This window comes from Neodiprion fabricii, chromosome 3, assembly GCF_021155785.1.
Source record: "Neodiprion fabricii isolate iyNeoFabr1 chromosome 3, iyNeoFabr1.1, whole genome shotgun sequence".
Taxonomy (NCBI): Eukaryota; Metazoa; Arthropoda; class Insecta; order Hymenoptera; family Diprionidae; genus Neodiprion; species Neodiprion fabricii.
This window is the reverse complement of record NC_060241.1, coordinates 32,994,417-33,009,072: the sequence shown is the minus strand read 5'-3', so window position 1 is coordinate 33,009,072 and position 14,656 is coordinate 32,994,417.

The following is a 14,656-nucleotide window of genomic DNA, read 5'->3' as shown; positions in this document are numbered from 1 at the left end:
TCAAGAGTATTTATTTCATGAACTGAATTGCTCATTTTAGAAGCTATGAAAGAAAGAAAAAGAAATTATTAATTACAACTGCTCGAAATTTAATGGAGTTTTCCGTAACCGAAAATGAACGAGATAAACTAAGCGGCGCCCTCTGCGTGGCGCAACTTAAGACGGTAAACGGTTGGTACGTAAACAGGACAAGAACAAATGTATTATGTGTACCCAGATGGATTATGCAGTGTCTGACATTATTCTGATTGTGAAATGATCGAATAATCAATTCAACTATTTTTCAAAATCGACCAAATTCCGACTTGATTCGTATTGATTGCGGCATTATATATAACTGTCAAAATTTTCAGACAGAATCCAAAGCATTTGCCCTGCTTTTTCTTTGATCTTGAGACGAAGAACTTATTGTCTTTGGAAGGATTCAAATATCCCTTTTTAGACCAATTGAACCCTAAGCATAGCAAAAAAGATATTACAAAGATCGTAGCACCAACAGTTCATCAAATACGTAGAAAATAGGATAAGATCAACTCATTCATTGATTTATTTCAATACAGGTTACATCGAACAGTAACAATATATAATATTATACTTATTGTTTTCTGCAGAGTATAAATTGGCTTGTTGGAATATGCAATTAAAGCATATTTGTGAGAGGTGAAATAGATCTTGTGGAGAATATTGATGAAAATATGTATCTTCAGTCAGCAATTGATATCCATTTTGGAAATACATACATGTATTGATCCCATGACAGTCTGATGAAATAGTTTCAATTTTTTTACAAATATTTGGATGTAGTTTTTTATCTTGCTTCACCCGTTTCCAAAATAACGTATTTGTATATCTTAACTTCTAGCAGCTAAGTGTTTCGAAATCTTTCAAAATGTTGAATATCATTAGTTTGAATCGCGGTTTGAGTAATATTTAGAATGCAGGTTTCTGATGTTTCTCAAATTTTTGGCATAGTTCTGCAAACGAAAACATGTTTCTAACATATCGATGGTAATAGCCAACGTTGATGAGTTTTCTCAAAGATAAGCAATAGATCATTCGACAGAAAAGACTTTCGGGAGATTTTGCAATCAATGACGTACTTTTTTGACATGTATATCAAATTCCAAAGCCACGTGTTTGTACTTTTTGGGTTGACGCGGTTTTCGCTTACTAATGATGAATATGTATCATGAGCACTTGAGATAAATGTTTTTGAAAAAAATTTGACGTGTGACAAGGAATATTATGGTTTGTCACAAAGTGTTCTGCATTTTTTCTTCATTCTTGGATCCTAGAATTTGTGGTCTCAAATTCGATTTGAATGAGCCTTTCCTGACTAATTGCACCACCAGCAACTCAGAAAACGCAGAAAGAGCAGCGTAGGACCAACAGCAGAGAAATGACGGCGGAGAGAGCACCATTTAAAAAATGTGGAAATCACAGGTTCTTGTTTTTTGGCTCTAACTTTTGATCCGCTGCTCGCAGCGTATTCGGACTGCGCCCAATCGATTTCTCTCGCAAAATTACGTCCGAATAGTGCCAGAAAGAATTTATTCCAGCACTTTTCAAAATCGCGAAAATTTTTGCCAAAAACACAATGGGGTTAGCCTTACTTTTTTTTTGGGCAAAAAACTTTTGGTCTCAAATACGATTTGGATGACTCTCACTTGACCAATCGGATCCCCAGCAACTCAGAAAACGCAAAAAAAGCAGCGTAGGACCAACAGCAGAGGAAGGACGACGAAAAGAGCACCATTTAAAAAATGTGGAAATCACAGGTTCTTGTTTTTTGGCTCTAACTTTTTATCGGTTGCTCGCAGCGTATTCGCACTGCGCCCAATCGCTTTCTCTTGCAAGATTACGTCGTGAAAGTGCACGAAAGAATTTATTTCAGCACTTTTCAAAATCGCGAAAATTTTTGCCAAAAACACAAAGGGGTTAGCCTTACTTTTTTTTTGGGCAAAAAACTTTTGGTCTCAAATTCGATTTGGATGACTCTTTCCTGACTAATTGAACCCCCAGCAACTCAGAAAACGCAGCAAAAGCAGCGTAGGACCAACAGCAGAGAAATGACGGCGGAGAGAGCACCATATAAAAAATGCGGAAATCACAGGTTCTTGTTTTTTGGCTCTAACTTTTGATCCGCTGCTCGCAGCGTATTCGCACTGCGCCCAATCGCTTTCTCTTGCAAAATTACGTCGAGAAAGTGCACGAAAGAATTCATTTCAGCACTTTTCAAAATCGCGAAAATTTTTGCCAAAAACACAAAGGGGTTAGCCTTACTTTTTTTTGGGCAAAAAACTTTTGGTCTCAAATTCGATTTGGATGACTCTCACTTGACCAATTGGACCCCCAGCAACTCAGAAAACGCAGCAAAAGCAGCGTAGGACCAACAGCAGAGAAATGACGGCGGAGAGAGCACCATTTAAAAAATGTGGAAATCACAGGTTCTTGTTTTTTGGCTCTAACTTTTGATCGGTTGCTCGCAGCGTATTCGCACTGCGCCCAATCGCTTTCTCTTGCAAAATTACGTCGAGAAAGTGCACGAAAGAATTTATTTCAGCACTTTTCAAAATCGCGAAAATTTTTGCCAAAAACACAAAGGGGTTAGCCTTACTTTTTTTTTGGGCAAAAAACTTTTGGTCTCAAATTCGATTTGGATGACTCTTTCCTGACTAATTGGACCCCCAGCAACTCAGAAAACGCAGCAAAAGCAGCGTAGGACCAACAGCAGAGAAATGACGGCGGAGAGAGCACCATTTAAAAAATGTGGAAATCACAGGTTCTTGTTTTTTGGCTCTAACTTTTTATCGGTTGCTCGCAGCGTATTCGCACTGCGCCCAATCGCTTTCTCTTGCAAAATTACGTCGAGAAAGTGCACGAAAGAATTTATTTCAGCACTTTTCAAAATCGCGAAAATTTTCGCCAGAAACACAAAGGGGTTAGCCTTACTTTTTTTTTGGGCAAAAAACTTTTGGTCTCAAATTCGATTTGAATGAGCCTTTCCTGACTAATTGTACCCCCAGGAACTCAGAAAACGCAGAAAAAGCAGCGTAGGACCAGCAGCAGAGAAATGACGGCGGAGAGAGCACCATATAAAAAATGCGGAAATCACAGGTTCTTGTTTTTTGGCTCTAACTTTTGATCGGTTGCTCGCAGCGTATTCGCACTGCGCCCAATCGCTTTCTCTTGCAAAATTACGTCGAGAAAGTGCACGAAAGAATTTATTTCAGCACTTTTCAAAATCGCGAAAATTTTTGCCAAAAACACAAAGGGGTTAGCCTTACTTTTTTTTCGGGCAAAAAACTTTTGGTCTCAAATTCGATTTGGATGACTTTTTCCTGACTAATTGGACCCCCAGCAACTCAGAAAACGCAGCAAAAGCAGCGTAGGACCAACAGCAGAGAAATGACGGCGGAGAGAGCACCATTTAAAAAATGTGGAAATCACAGGTTCTAGTTTTTTGGCTCTAACTTTTGATCGGTTGCTCGCAGCGTATTCGCACTGCGCCCAATCGCTTTCTCTTGCAAAATTACGTCGGGAAAGTGCACGAAAGAATTCATTTCAGCACTTTTCAAAATCGCGAAAATTTTTGCCAAAAACACAAAGGGGTTAGCCTTACTTTTTTTTTGGGCAAAAAACTTTTGGTCTCAAATTCGATTTGGATGACTGTTTCCTGACTAATTGGACCCCCAGCAACTCAGAAAACGCAGCAAAAGCAGCGTAGGACCAACAGCAGAGAAATGACGGCGGAGAGGGCACCATTTAAAAAATGTGGAAATCTCAGGTTCTAGTTTTTTGGCTCTAACTTTTGATCGGTTGCTCGCAGCGTATTCGCACTGCGCCCAATCGCTTTCTCTTGCAAAATTACGTCGAGACAGTGCACGAAAGAATTTATTTCAGCACTTTTCAAAATCGCGAAAATTTTTGCCAAAAACACAAAGGGGTTAGCCTTACTTTTTTTTTGGGCAAAAAACTTTTGGTCTCAAATTCGATTTGGATGACTCTTTCCTGACTAATTGGACCCCCAGCAACTCAGAAAACGCAGCAAAAGCAGCGTAGGACCAACAGCAGAGAAATGACGGCGGAGAGAGCACCATTTAAAAAATGTGGAAATCACAGGTTCTTGTTTTTTGGCTCTAACTTTTTATCGGTTGCTCGCAGCGTATTCGCACTGCGCCCAATCGCTTTCTCTTGCAAAATTACGTCGAGAAAGTGCACGAAAGAATTTATTTCAGCGCTTTTCAAAATCGCGAAAATTTTCGCCAGAAACACAAAGGGGTTAGCCTTACTTTTTTTTTTGGGCAAGAATCTTTTGGTCTCAAATTCGATTTGGATGACTCTTTCCTGACTAATTGGACCCCCAGCAACTCAGAAAACGCAGCAAAAGCAGCGTAGGACCAACAGCAGAGAAATGACGGCGGAGAGAGCACCATATAAAAAATGCGGAAATCACAGGCTCTTGTTTTTTGGCTCTAACTTTTGATCGGTTGCTCGCAGCGTACTCGCACTGCGCCCAATCGCTTTCTCTTGCAAAATTACGTCGAGAAAGTGCACGAAAGAATTTATTTCAGCACTTTTCAAAATCACGAAAATTTTTGCCAAAAACACAAAGGGGTTAGCCTTACTTTTTTTTTGGGCAAAAAACTTTTGGTCTCAAATTCGATTTGGATGACTCTCACTTGACCAATTGGACTCCCAGCAACTCAGAAAACGCAGCAAAAGCAGCGTAGGACCAACAGCAGAGAAATGACGGCGGAGAGAGCACCATATAAAAAATGTGGAAATCACAGGTTCTTGTTTTTTGGCTCTAACTTTTTATCGGTTGCTCGCAGCGTATTCGCACTGCACCCAATCGCTTTCTCTTGCAAAATTACGTCGAGAAAGTGCACGAAAGAATTTATTCCAGCACTTTTCAAAATCGCGAAAATTTTTGCCAAAAACACAAAGGGGTTAGCCTTACTTTTTTTTTGGGCAAAAAACTTTTGGTCTCAAATTCGATTTGGATGACTCTTTCCTGACTAATTGGACCCCCAGCAACTCAGAAAACGCAGCAAAAGCAGCGTAGGACCAACAGCAGAGAAATGACGGCGGAGAGAGCACCATATAAAAAATGCGGAAATCACAGGTTCTTGTTTTTTGGCTCTAACTTTTGATCCGCTGCTCGCAGCGTATTCGCACTGCGCCCAATCGCTTTCTCTTGCAAAATTACGTCGAGAAAGTGCACGAAAGAATTTATTTCAGCACTTTTCAAAATCGTGAAAATTTTCGCCAAAAACACAAAGGGGTTAGCCTTACTTTTTTTTTTGGCAAAAAACTTTTGGTCTCAAATTCGATTTGGATGACTCTCACTTGACCAATTGGACCCCCAGCAACTCAGAAAACGCAGCAAAAGCAGCGTAGGACCAACAGCAGAGAAATGACGGCGGAGAGAGCACCATATAAAAAATGCGGAAATCACAGGTTCTTGTTTTTTGGCTCTAACTTTTGATCCGCTGCTCGCAGCGTATTCGCACTGCGCCCAATCGCTTTCTCTTGCAAAATTACGTCGAGACAGTGCACGAAAGAATTTATTTCAGCACTTTTCAAAATCGCGAAAATTTTTGCCAAAAACACAAAGGGGTTAGCCTTACTTTTTTTTTGGGCAAAAAACTTTTGGTCTCAAATTCGATTTGGATGACTCTTTCCTGACTAATTGGACCCCCAGCAACTCAGAAAACGCAGCAAAAGCAGCGTAGGACCAACAGCAGAGAAATGACGGCGGAGAGAGCACCATTTAAAAAATGTGGAAATCACAGGTTCTTGTTTTTTGGCTCTAACTTTTTATCGGTTGCTCGCAGCGTATTCGCACTGCGCCCAATCGCTTTCTCTTGCAAAATTACGTCGAGAAAGTGCACGAAAGAATTTATTTCAGCGCTTTTCAAAATCGCGAAAATTTTCGCCAGAAACACAAAGGGGTTAGCCTTACTTTTTTTTTTGGGCAAGAATCTTTTGGTCTCAAATTCGATTTGGATGACTCTTTCCTGACTAATTGGACCCCCAGCAACTCAGAAAACGCAGCAAAAGCAGCGTAGGACCAACAGCAGAGAAATGACGGCGGAGAGAGCACCATATAAAAAATGCGGAAATCACAGGCTCTTGTTTTTTGGCTCTAACTTTTGATCGGTTGCTCGCAGCGTACTCGCACTGCGCCCAATCGCTTTCTCTTGCAAAATTACGTCGAGAAAGTGCACGAAAGAATTTATTTCAGCACTTTTCAAAATCACGAAAATTTTTGCCAAAAACACAAAGGGGTTAGCCTTACTTTTTTTTTGGGCAAAAAACTTTTGGTCTCAAATTCGATTTGGATGACTCTCACTTGACCAATTGGACTCCCAGCAACTCAGAAAACGCAGCAAAAGCAGCGTAGGACCAACAGCAGAGAAATGACGGCGGAGAGAGCACCATATAAAAAATGTGGAAATCACAGGTTCTTGTTTTTTGGCTCTAACTTTTTATCGGTTGCTCGCAGCGTATTCGCACTGCACCCAATCGCTTTCTCTTGCAAAATTACGTCGAGAAAGTGCACGAAAGAATTTATTCCAGCACTTTTCAAAATCGCGAAAATTTTTGCCAAAAACACAAAGGGGTTAGCCTTACTTTTTTTTTGGGCAAAAAACTTTTGGTCTCAAATTCGATTTGGATGACTCTTTCCTGACTAATTGGACCCCCAGCAACTCAGAAAACGCAGCAAAAGCAGCGTAGGACCAACAGCAGAGAAATGACGGCGGAGAGAGCACCATATAAAAAATGCGGAAATCACAGGTTCTTGTTTTTTGGCTCTAACTTTTGATCCGCTGCTCGCAGCGTATTCGCACTGCGCCCAATCGCTTTCTCTTGCAAAATTACGTCGAGAAAGTGCACGAAAGAATTTATTTCAGCACTTTTCAAAATCGTGAAAATTTTCGCCAAAAACACAAAGGGGTTAGCCTTACTTTTTTTTTTGGCAAAAAACTTTTGGTCTCAAATTCGATTTGGATGACTCTCACTTGACCAATTGGACCCCCAGCAACTCAGAAAACGCAGCAAAAGCAGCGTAGGACCAACAGCAGAGAAATGACGGCGGAGAGAGCACCATTTAAAAAATGTGGAAATCACAGGTTCTTGTTTTTTGGCTCTAACTTTTGATCGGTTGCTCGCAGCGTATTCGCACTGCGCCCAATCGCTTTCTCTTGCAAAATTACGTCGAGAAAGTGCACGAAAGAATTTATTTCAGCACTTTTCAAAATCGCGAAAATTTTTGCCAAAAACACAAGGGGGTTAGCCTTACTTTTTTTTTGGGCAAAAAACTTTTGGTCTCAAATTCGATTTGGATGACTCTTTTCTGACTAATTGAACCCCCAGCAACTCAGAAAACGCAGCAAAAGCAGCGTAGGACCAACAGCAGAGAAATGACGGCGGAGAGAGCACCATTTAAAAAATGTGGAAATCACAGGTTCTAGTTTTTTGGCTCTAACTTTTGATCGGTTGCTCGCAGCGTATTCGCACTGCGCCCAATCGCTTTCTCTTGCAAAATTACGTCGAGAAAGTGCACGAAAGAATTTATTCCAGCACTTTTCAAAATCGCGAAAATTTTTGCCAAAAACACAAAGGGGTTAGCCTTACTTTTTTTTTGGGCAAAAAACTTTTGGTCTCAAATTCGATTTGGATGACTCTTTCCTGACTAATTGGACCCCCAGCAACTCAGAAAACGCAGCAAAAGCAGCGTAGGACCAACAGCAGAGAAATGACGGCGGAGAGAGCACCATATAAAAAATGCGGAAATCACAGGTTCTTGTTTTTTGGCTCTAACTTTTGATCCGCTGCTCGCAGCGTATTCGCACTACGCCCAATCGCTTTCTCTTGCAAAATTACGTCGAGAAAGTGCACGAAAGAATTCATTTCAGCACTTTTCAAAATCGCGAAAATTTTTGCCAAAAACACAAAGGGGTTAGCCTTACTTTTTTTTGGGCAAAAAACTTTTGGTCTCAAATTCGATTTGGATGACTCTCACTTGACCAATTGGACCCCCAGCAACTCAGAAAACGCAGCAAAAGCAGCGTAGGACCAACAGCAGAGAAATGACGGCGGAGAGAGCACCATTTAAAAAATGTGGAAATCACAGGTTCTTGTTTTTTGGCTCTAACTTTTGATCGGTTGCTCGCAGCGTATTCGCACTGCGCCCAATCGCTTTCTCTTGCAAAATTACGTCGAGAAAGTGCACGAAAGAATTTATTTCAGCTCTTTTCAAAATCGCGAAATTTTTTGCCAAAAACACAAAGGGGTTAGCCTTACTTTTTTTTTGGGCAAAAAACTTTTGGTCTCAAATTCGATTTGGATGACTCTTTCCTGACTAATTGGACCCCCAGCAACTCAGAAAACGCAGCAAAAGCGGCGTAGGACCAACAGCAGAGAAATGACGGCGGAGAGAGCACCATTTAAAAAATGTGGAAATCACAGGTTCTTGTTTTTTGGCTCTAACTTTTTATCGGTTGCTCGCAGCGTATTCGCACTGCGCCCAATCGCTTTCTCTTGCAAAATTACGTCGGGAAAGTGCACGAAAGAATTTATTTCAGCACTTTTCAAAATCGCGAAAATTTTCGCCAGAAACACAAAGGGGTTAGCCTTACTTTTTTTTTGGGCAAAAAACTTTTGGTCTCAAATTCGATTTGAATGAGCCTTTCCTGACTAATTGTACCCCCAGGAACTCAGAAAACGCAGAAAAAGCAGCGTAGGACCAGCAGCAGAGAAATGACGGCGGAGAGAGCACCATATAAAAAATGCGGAAATCACAGGTTCTTGTTTTTTGGCTCTAACTTTTGATCGGTTGCTCGCAGCGTATTCGCACTGCGCCCAATCGCTTTCTCTTGCAAAATTACGTCGAGAAAGTGCACGAAAGAATTTATTTCAGCACTTTTCAAAATCGTGAAAATTTTCGCCAAAAACACAAAGGGGTTAGCCTTACTTTTTTTTTGGGCAAAAAACTTTTGGTCTCAAATTCGATTTGGATGACTCTCACTTGACCAATTGGACCCCCAGCAACTCAGAAAACGCAGCAAAAGCAGCGTAGGACCAACAGCAGAGAAATGACGGCGGAGAGAGCACCATTTAAAAAATGTGGAAATCACAGGTTCTTGTTTTTTGGCTCTAACTTTTTATCGGTTGCTCGCAGCGTATTCGCACTGCGCCCAATCGCTTTCTCTTGCAAAATTACGTCGAGAAAGTGCACGAAAGAATTTATTTCAGCACTTTTCAAAATCGCGAAAATTTTTGCCAAAAACACAAAGGGGTTAGCCTTACTTTTTTTTTGGGCAAAAAACTTTTGGTCTCAAATTCGATTTGGATGACTCTTTCCTGACTAATTGGACCCCCAGCAACTCAGAAAACGCAGCAAAAGCAGCGTAGGACCAACAGCAGAGAAATGACGGCGGAGAGAGCACCATTTAAAAAATGTGGAAATCACAGGTTCTTGTTTTTTGGCTCTAACTTTTTATCGGTTGCTCGCAGCGTATTCGCACTGCGCCCAATCGCTTTCTCTTGCAAAATTACGTCGAGAAAGTGCACGAAAGAATTTATTTCAGCACTTTTCAAAATCGCGAAAATTTTCGCCAGAAACACAAAGGGGTTAGCCTTACTTTTTTTTTGGGCAAAAAACTTTTGGTCTCAAATTCGATTTGAATGAGCCTTTCCTGACTAATTGTACCCCCAGGAACTCAGAAAACGCAGAAAAAGCAGCGTAGGACCAGCAGCAGAGAAATGACGGCGGAGAGAGCACCATATAAAAAATGCGGAAATCACAGGTTCTTGTTTTTTGGCTCTAACTTTTGATCGGTTGCTCGCAGCGTATTCGCACTGCGCCCAATCGCTTTCTCTTGCAAAATTACGTCGAGAAAGTGCACGAAAGAATTTATTTCAGCACTTTTCAAAATCGCGAAAATTTTTGCCAAAAACACAAAGGGGTTAGCCTTACTTTTTTTTCGGGCAAAAAACTTTTGGTCTCAAATTCGATTTGGATGACTTTTTCCTGACTAATTGGACCCCCAGCAACTCAGAAAACGCAGCAAAAGCAGCGTAGGACCAACAGCAGAGAAATGACGGCGGAGAGAGCACCATTTAAAAAATGTGGAAATCACAGGTTCTAGTTTTTTGGCTCTAACTTTTGATCGGTTGCTCGCAGCGTATTCGCACTGCGCCCAATCGCTTTCTCTTGCAAAATTACGTCGGGAAAGTGCACGAAAGAATTCATTTCAGCACTTTTCAAAATCGCGAAAATTTTTGCCAAAAACACAAAGGGGTTAGCCTTACTTTTTTTTTGGGCAAAAAACTTTTGGTCTCAAATTCGATTTGGATGACTGTTTCCTGACTAATTGGACCCCCAGCAACTCAGAAAACGCAGCAAAAGCAGCGTAGGACCAACAGCAGAGAAATGACGGCGGAGAGGGCACCATTTAAAAAATGTGGAAATCTCAGGTTCTAGTTTTTTGGCTCTAACTTTTGATCGGTTGCTCGCAGCGTATTCGCACTGCGCCCAATCGCTTTCTCTTGCAAAATTACGTCGAGAAAGTGTACGAAAGAATTTATTCCAGCACTTTTCAAAATCGCGAAAATTTTTGCCAAAAACACAAAGGGGTTAGCCTTACTTTTTTTTTGGGCAAAAAACTTTTGGTCTCAAATTCGATTTGGATGACTCTTTCCTGACTAATTGGACCCCCAGCAACTCAGAAAACGCAGCAAAAGCAGCGTAGGACCAACAGCAGAGAAATGACGGCGGAGAGAGCACCATATAAAAAATGCGGAAATCACAGGTTCTTGTTTTTTGGCTCTAACTTTTGATCCGCTGCTCGCAGCGTATTCGCACTGCGCCCAATCGCTTTCTCTTGCAAAATTACGTCGAGAAAGTGCACGAAAGAATTTATTTCAGCACTTTTCAAAATCGTGAAAATTTTCGCCAAAAACACAAAGGGGTTAGCCTTACTTTTTTTTTGGGCAAAAAACTTTTGGTCTCAAATTCGATTTGGATGACTCTTTCCTGACTAATTGGACCCCCAGCAACTCAGAAAACGCAGCAAAAGCAGCGTAGGACCAACAGCAGAGAAATGACGGCGGAGAGAGCACCATTTAAAAAATGTGGAAATCACAGGTTCTTGTTTTTTGGCTCTAACTTTTTATCGGTTGCTCGCAGCGTATTCGCACTGCGCCCAATCGCTTTCTCTTGCAAAATTACGTCGAGAAAGTGCACGAAAGAATTTATTTCAGCGCTTTTCAAAATCGCGAAAATTTTCGCCAGAAACACAAAGGGGTTAGCCTTACTTTTTTTTTTGGGCAAGAATCTTTTGGTCTCAAATTCGATTTGGATGACTCTTTCCTGACTAATTGGACCCCCAGCAACTCAGAAAACGCAGCAAAAGCAGCGTAGGACCAACAGCAGAGAAATGACGGCGGAGAGAGCACCATATAAAAAATGCGGAAATCACAGGCTCTTGTTTTTTGGCTCTAACTTTTGATCGGTTGCTCGCAGCGTACTCGCACTGCGCCCAATCGCTTTCTCTTGCAAAATTACGTCGAGAAAGTGCACGAAAGAATTTATTTCAGCACTTTTCAAAATCACGAAAATTTTTGCCAAAAACACAAAGGGGTTAGCCTTACTTTTTTTTTGGGCAAAAAACTTTTGGTCTCAAATTCGATTTGGATGACTCTCACTTGACCAATTGGACTCCCAGCAACTCAGAAAACGCAGCAAAAGCAGCGTAGGACCAACAGCAGAGAAATGACGGCGGAGAGAGCACCATATAAAAAATGTGGAAATCACAGGTTCTTGTTTTTTGGCTCTAACTTTTTATCGGTTGCTCGCAGCGTATTCGCACTGCACCCAATCGCTTTCTCTTGCAAAATTACGTCGAGAAAGTGCACGAAAGAATTTATTCCAGCACTTTTCAAAATCGCGAAAATTTTTGCCAAAAACACAAAGGGGTTAGCCTTACTTTTTTTTTGGGCAAAAAACTTTTGGTCTCAAATTCGATTTGGATGACTCTTTCCTGACTAATTGGACCCCCAGCAACTCAGAAAACGCAGCAAAAGCAGCGTAGGACCAACAGCAGAGAAATGACGGCGGAGAGAGCACCATATAAAAAATGCGGAAATCACAGGTTCTTGTTTTTTGGCTCTAACTTTTGATCCGCTGCTCGCAGCGTATTCGCACTGCGCCCAATCGCTTTCTCTTGCAAAATTACGTCGAGAAAGTGCACGAAAGAATTTATTTCAGCACTTTTCAAAATCGTGAAAATTTTCGCCAAAAACACAAAGGGGTTAGCCTTACTTTTTTTTTTGGCAAAAAACTTTTGGTCTCAAATTCGATTTGGATGACTCTCACTTGACCAATTGGACCCCCAGCAACTCAGAAAACGCAGCAAAAGCAGCGTAGGACCAACAGCAGAGAAATGACGGCGGAGAGAGCACCATTTAAAAAATGTGGAAATCACAGGTTCTTGTTTTTTGGCTCTAACTTTTGATCGGTTGCTCGCAGCGTATTCGCACTGCGCCCAATCGCTTTCTCTTGCAAAATTACGTCGAGAAAGTGCACGAAAGAATTTATTTCAGCACTTTTCAAAATCGCGAAAATTTTTGCCAAAAACACAAAGGGGTTAGCCTTACTTTTTTTTTGGGCAAAAAACTTTTGGTCTCAAATTCGATTTGGATGACTCTTTTCTGACTAATTGAACCCCCAGCAACTCAGAAAACGCAGCAAAAGCAGCGTAGGACCAACAGCAGAGAAATGACGGCGGAGAGAGCACCATTTAAAAAATGTGGAAATCACAGGTCCTAGTTTTTTGGCTCTAACTTTTGATCGGTTGCTCGCAGCGTATTCGCACTGCGCCCAATCGCTTTCTCTTGCAAAATTACGTCGAGAAAGTGCACGAAAGAATTTATTCCAGCACTTTTCAAAATCGCGAAAATTTTTGCCAAAAACACAAAGGGGTTAGCCTTACTTTTTTTTTGGGCAAAAAACTTTTGGTCTCAAATTCGATTTGGATGACTCTTTCCTGACTAATTGGACCCCCAGCAACTCAGAAAACGCAGCAAAAGCAGCGTAGGACCAACAGCAGAGAAATGACGGCGGAGAGAGCACCATTTAAAAAATGTGGAAATCACAGGTTCTAGTTTTTTGGCTCTAACTTTTGATCGGTTGCTCGCAGCGTATTCGCACTGCGCCCAATCGCTTTCTCTCGCAAAATTACGTCGAGAAAGTGCACGAAAGAATTTATTCCAGCACTTTTCAAAATCGCGAAAATTTTTGCCAAAAACACAAAGGGGTTAGCCTTACTTTTTTTTTGGGCAAAAAACTTTTGGTCTCAAATTCGATTTGGATGACTCTTTCCTGACTAATTGGACCCCCAGCAACTCAGAAAACGCAGCAAAAGCAGCGTAGGACCAACAGCAGAGAAATGACGGCGGAGAGAGCACCATATAAAAAATGCGGAAATCACAGGTTCTTGTTTTTTGGCTCTAACTTTTGATCCGCTGCTCGCAGCGTTTTCGGACCGCGCCCAATCGATTTCTCTCGCAAAATTACGTCAGAAAAGTGCACGGAAGAATTTATTCCAGCACTTTTCAAAATCGCGAAAATTTTTGCCAAAAACACAAAGGGGTTAGCCTTACTTTTTTTTTGGGCAAAAAACTTTTGGTCTCAAATTCGATTTGGATGACTCTTTCCTGACTAATTGGACCCCCAGCAACTCAGAAAACGCAGCAAAAGCAGCGTAGGACCAACAGCAGAGAAATGACGGCGGAGAGAGCACCATATAAAAAATGCGGAAATCACAGGTTCTTGTTTTTTGGCTCTAACTTTTGATCCGCTGCTCGCAGCGTATTCGCACTGCGCCCAATCGCTTTCTCTTGCAAAATTACGTCGAGAAAGTGCACGAAAGAATTTATTTCAGCACTTTTCAAAATCGTGAAAATTTTCGCCAAAAACACAAAGGCGTTAGCCTTACTTTTTTTTTGGGCAAAAAACTTTTGGTCTCAAATTCGATTTGGATGACTCTTTTCTGACTAATTGAACCCCCAGCAACTCAGAAAACGCAGCAAAAGCAGCGTAGGACCAACAGCAGAGAAATGACGGCGGAGAGAGCACCATTTAAAAAATGTGGAAATCACAGGTTCTAGTTTTTTGGCTCTAACTTTTGATCGGTTGCTCGCAGCGTATTCGCACTGCGCCCAATCGCTTTCTCTTGCAAAATTACGTCGAGAAAGTGCACGAAAGAATTTATTTCAGCACTTTTCAAAATCGTGAAAATTTTCGCCAAAAACACAAAGGCGTTAGCCTTACTTTTTTTTTGGGCAAAAAACTTTTGATCTCAAATTCGCTTTGGATGACTCTCACTTGACTAATTGGACCACCAGCAACTCAGGAAACGCAGAAAGCGCAGCGTAGGACCAACAGCAGGAAAATGACGACGGAAAGAGCACATGTCAAAAAATGTGGAAATCACAGGTTCTTGTTTTTTGGCTCTAACTTTTGATCCGCTGCTCGCAGCGTTTTCGGACCGCGCCCAATCGATTTCTCTCGCAAAATTACGTCAGAAAAGTGCACGGAAGAATTTATTCCAGCACTTTTCAAAATCGCGAAAATTTTTGCCAA